Raw genomic sequence first — 5,382 nt, forward strand, 5'->3', positions numbered from 1 at the left:
TCGTACACTCTTCTGATCTTATTGAGAGCATTTTCTGTGTAAGAGTAGGGGCTAAGTCAGACTGCAGTGGCTGGTGTCAGTGCAAACTCAGGGAAATGAGAATAGTAATACAGAGAACTTTTTTAAAAATTAAGGTACTAAGAGAGATATGGTTACATAGGAGATAGGGAGAGTTGGGGAACACTGGAGCAATTTGTGTACAGGAGAGGTGACAGGGAATCTCATATTTACTGGGTAAGCGTCGTAAGGATCTGGGATTTTATCATGACGCAGAGTGACTTAGAGTATGATATGTTAACATTTAAAATGAAGGGGTGAGTTGTGTCCATGTGTAGTGCACAATCAATGATTTTTTTTATAAGCACACATATCTTTTCCGTTGAGTTATGTATATTCATGTATATCCCTGAATGTGTCTACTACATCTAGGTCACATCTTTATAATTCATAATGGGCTTACCTCTAGATACATGAGTGCACAGATACATGAGGCTATAAGATAATAAATAGGATGTCTAACTACTTGTTTTTCCTTTTTTTTTTTTTAAGAGCAGGGGAGGGGGCAAAGGGAGGGAGAGAATCTTATGCAGGCTCTGTGCCCAGTGCAGAACGTGACATGGACTCAATCTCACAACCCTGAGATCATGACCTGAGCTGAAATCAAGAGTCAGAGGCTTAACTGACTGAGCCACCCATGTGCCCCAATACTTGTTTTTCTTTGATATCTGAATGAAAGTGGAATCCAAGAGGATCTTAAGGCCAGTACCCAGCAAGGAGTTTGAATCCACACTCCACCACTTAGTATCTGTGTGCCACTAGTGAAGTTACTTAACCTCTTTTTATTTCTGTTTATTTAATATCCAGTCATAACTACATAACTAAGATGCACACACACACATTATATTTATATAATCCCATTTTTAATTTAAAGCTTATTAGCATATGCCCAGAAATTTTCCATAAGGAAGTCTATACTTCTTAAAATTATTTGTTCATTGGGAGCTACCCTATGATCCAACCATTGCACTACTGGGTATTTACCCCAAAGATACAGACGTAGTGAAGAGAAGGGCCATATGCACCCCAATGTTCATAGCAGCAATGTCCACAATAGCTAAATTGTGGAAGGAGCCGAGATGCCCTTCAACAGATGACTGGATTAAGAAGTTGTGGTCCATATATACAATGGAATATTACTCAGCTATCAGAAAGAACGAGTTCTCAACATTTGCTACAACGTGGACAGCACTGGAGGAGATAATGCTAAGTGAAATAAGTCAAGCAGAGAAAGACAACTATCATATGATTTCTCTCATCTATGGAACATAAGAACTCGGATGATCGGTAGGGGAAGAAAGGGATAAAGAAAGGGGGGGGTAATCAGAAGGGGGAATGAAACATGAGAGACTATGGACTATGAGAAACAAACTGAGGACTTCAGAGGGGAGGGGGGTGGGGGAATGGGATAGACCGGTGATGGGTAGTAAGGAGGGCACGTATTGCATGGTGCACTGGGTGTTATACACAACTAATGAATCATCAAGCCTTACATCGGAAACCGGGGATGTACTGTATGGTGACTAACATAATATAATAAAAAATCATTTAAAAAAAAAATTATTTGTTCATTGGTAGAAGGTAAAGGACAGGGAAGGAAGCTTGCTGAAAATGCAAATCATACAGGACAAAGGCTATAATCAGTGCTGAAATCTCCCAACCCGAATCACGCTTACAATACCAGAAAAAGCATGGGGAAGGAATTGAATGGCTTGTTTTTTAAAATTCTAGAATAAAAATCCCAGAGAGAAAATGATGAAAAATTATTCCCCTTGTAATAATTATGCTAACATTTTATAAACATTATAGATTTAATCATGACAGTAATAATTCCTAAAGTTTATGACATACTTCTTCCTTTTCCTAAAAAATGCTATATGACTAATTTAAAATATGTATGAATTTCAGGTAATTTTAATTTGAAGTGAACATTTCAATTTTTTAAAAATGTGAAAGCAAACGTGAGTGGAGCAGCAGCTTTTTAAATTGGTCAAATGTATATAATACTAGGGGAGTAATTAACTGGGTTCATGTAACTGTTGAGAACAGAAACTGACTCTTAAATTATTTTGTTTCATTGTCCCAAGGATTATTATTAAGTCTTGACTTTAATTAGACTCCAATATTAGGAGAATATTTTTGACACTGCACAAATCATAGAACCATCACTATAGCTTTAATTGGACGGTGCCTTAGAATTCATTCTCTTTCCCGCAGATAAAGACACTGAGGCCCAGAAAGAGTAAATGACTTAGCCAGAGACTTCACAGGAAAAGATCAATTAGTACTAAATGTGAAATAAATGACCACCAATAGTTTTAATATCGCAGTATCATTATTGGTTAATTATATCATAAGTGAGGCTGAATTTATAGTCCAGCTCTAGTTTCTAATCTTAGCTTTTTCAGTTCTGCTCTTGCTTCATACAGAAAGAGCCCCTAACTCTATGGCTTGATTAAGAGTCACATTAATGACAGTACCTTTTTTTTGTTCTGTGATTTTACCTCCTTTCTTCAGGCAAAAGTCTCTCATGAATGTCACAGGATGCTCTGCACATCTGATGCCTGGAGAAGGGTACTCTTATTTCACCCAATATGCATGAGAACCTTATTAACACATGCTTATTTTGAGGAGATAAGCAGAGCATGAATTATGGAACATAACCAAACATACAGGTACCCAACTTTACCCACTAGGGAACAAAGCGTAGGAGACAAACAGAAGGGGTGGAGGTTGAGGGACTGCTGTAAGGAGCCCCAAGCTGCCTGTAATGTCAGAAAGGTCTTCAGACAGTGGGAGGAGGTGTTTATAACTACATGCATTCTCCTGTTTACAGTTTCTTGAAGGAAAATTTTGAATAATAAAATAAATTCAACATATGTTCTCTCCAATAAACCTTTTCAAAGAGTGAGATTCAAATTACAAAGAACTATTTTATTATTATTACTTTAAACATTATAAATGGTTGCCAGTACAGAAATGGGAGGTGACATAATGGCATTTGATCTATGAGACCATCCACTGAAAAAAAAAAAGTCCAGATAGAAGGCATTGAAGGTATATGGGTCCTTTGTTACTTACAGTATATTTCACTCTAAATGAAACAAAGTGCTAAGGCTCATACACTGCTTGAGTGTCCCTCACAGAAGGCCAATTAGCATCAGTGCCCAGTGGCAGCCCAGCTCCAGCACAGTCTATAGGCACTCACCCATTACACACAGCAGGAAGTTGTATTGCTCTAAAACCACAAGCCACTGCTTTGATGGTTCAGGAGACCTTGGCCTTTTAAACGTATAAACAACCTTTCTTTTCTAATCTGGGCCATTAGAGGAAAATGCTGTGAAAGCCTGTATTCTGAAATAACCAGGTTTGCTCAGAGTCATGACAGTTTTCAATCTTGCTGCCAGTAACAGAAGAATAGCGTTAAACTAAAAATAACATAGGTGCAGAATGTGCCTTGGGCACCTACTGAGGCCTAAAAGGTTTCAGATTAATTTGAAACCAAGGGAAGGTGGATTTTCTCTCTGCTTTGGCCCTTTTGTGGGTGTTGTAATCAGGGGGAAAATTCATCTGTCTAATGAGCTCTAGGCACAGAAAGAAAAGAAACTGTGTTCAAGACTAAAACACTCATCAGGCAACCCTATGGGTTTTATTTTCTATGTTATAATCAGCACTTCTCTATTGATTCTGTGCCATTTCTTAGTAAGAGTTCTTTCCCATCTGCAAAGTATTCATTTGCAATCAAGCACTATAATTAAAATTAATTAATGTGGATCAGGTTTCAATACTTTGGAAGGTGTTAATAAAATTAAAGACAGCTAATGAGAATCATATTCTGGATACCCGATGACACAGACAAATTTCTTATAGTGAATGAAGTTGTAATTTTCAGACTCATTTTATTGTTTTTTCGGTCAATCAATTGATTGGATGGATGATAGCTCAAATACTCAAATAAGTCTTTGAATGTTCTGAAAAGCCCTGAAACTTAAGATATTTAAATTGTCTTTCCAAAATTAGAGCAATTTGTTAACTCTCATACCACTCCTGTGAGTCCCACTTTCTAACATTCGCATCTACCAGAGCCTCAGTTTTGCGTATGCTAAAAAATGAAAGAAAAAAATGCTACCCTGTGTCCTTCTAAAAACAGAATGAAGCATACCCAAAACTGACTTTTAGACTTTGTTAGGGGAAAGACACAGAACAGAGTCTGCAAAAAATATATGCTCCTTTGGTCTAAATATGACTTCAGTGCCATAATTCAAAGCAAACCCTTTTCTAGGCAGGACAATGGGAGAAAGACGTAAATTAGGGCAATGGAACTATCATGGATGACTCTACAGCAAAAAGCTAATGCATGAGCCATTGTGGATGAATCAATGGCAAAAAGCACTCCTGTCCAGGTCCAAAGATTGATCAGGTAGAAAGATAAGTATTTTACAGCTTTACTGATGTTGGCGATTTTAGTACTGTTTATTTCATGTATTAGTTTCCTTTTAGGAGCTATTTATTTCTCTCCAAAAAAGAATTTTCAAAAGAATCCAGGACTTCAGGGGGACTAATGCATACAATTTGTTTTATGACACTAAATATACAACTTCAGGTGATTAGGAATTTTCAGAATATGTTCAAATATTCTATGATAAATTATCTATGATAATTTATGATAAATTATCAATTTATGATACAGAAAAGTATTTACCCAAAGACTTAGAAAATAAAATGGTCTAAGGGCAAAATATAGAACCCTTATTTTTTTAAACCAATTCTTTTTAAACCGATTCTTTCATAAATACTAACATAATGAATATGTCTTAATCATCTTTGTATATAATGGAGTTTAATACAGTACTGACGAATAGGTGCTTGAGAAATACATATATGTCAAGTTAACGAATTAAATCTGATGCTCAAAAAAATAAGAAAATAAACCTGATGATCAACATTTGTGAAATGGCTTAGCATCATAGTATTGACTTAAATTTGCAATTTCATATGCAACAAGATTTTGTATCTAATATCTCATTTTTTCAATGTCATTATTTATTCTTATAAGAACCCCTGAAAATAAGAGACCTGTTTTACTATCCTACATTGTATCAGAGTTGGTCACATATAGTCATATAAGTAACAGTTTATGTTGACTCTATATTAAAAGACATTCAACATTGGTTTGTTTTATGTTTTCTTTATTTTCCTCTTAAATTTGATCAGAGAAAACACAGGCCAGTTAATAGACAATTTTTATTCCTTCTCCTTACTCCAGTTAGTTGAGAATTTACCATACAGCACGCACACACACACACACACACACACACACACCCT

Source organism: Ursus maritimus, unplaced genomic scaffold (assembly GCF_017311325.1).
Source record: "Ursus maritimus isolate PB19 unplaced genomic scaffold, ASM1731132v1 scaffold_31, whole genome shotgun sequence".
Classification (NCBI taxonomy): domain Eukaryota; kingdom Metazoa; phylum Chordata; class Mammalia; order Carnivora; family Ursidae; genus Ursus; species Ursus maritimus.